The following is a 243-nucleotide window of genomic DNA, read 5'->3' on the forward strand; positions in this document are numbered from 1 at the left end:
ACACACACACACACACACACACACACACACACACACACACACACACACACAGTCTGATCCAACCCTAGTAGTGGATGTGGATCAGCCTGGAGGATCCGTGACTGAGGGACTTGATGCAGACTTCATGACCCCAGCAGCTTGAACGTGTAATCCGGCTGAATTATTCACGGCGTACTGGCCTCCCGAGTGGTGCCGAGTGCTCAGGTGTGATGTTCAGGGACCAGGTCCATGTCTCTGTAACAC

Source organism: Etheostoma spectabile, chromosome 3 (assembly GCF_008692095.1).
Source record: "Etheostoma spectabile isolate EspeVRDwgs_2016 chromosome 3, UIUC_Espe_1.0, whole genome shotgun sequence".
Classification (NCBI taxonomy): Eukaryota; Metazoa; Chordata; class Actinopteri; order Perciformes; family Percidae; genus Etheostoma; species Etheostoma spectabile.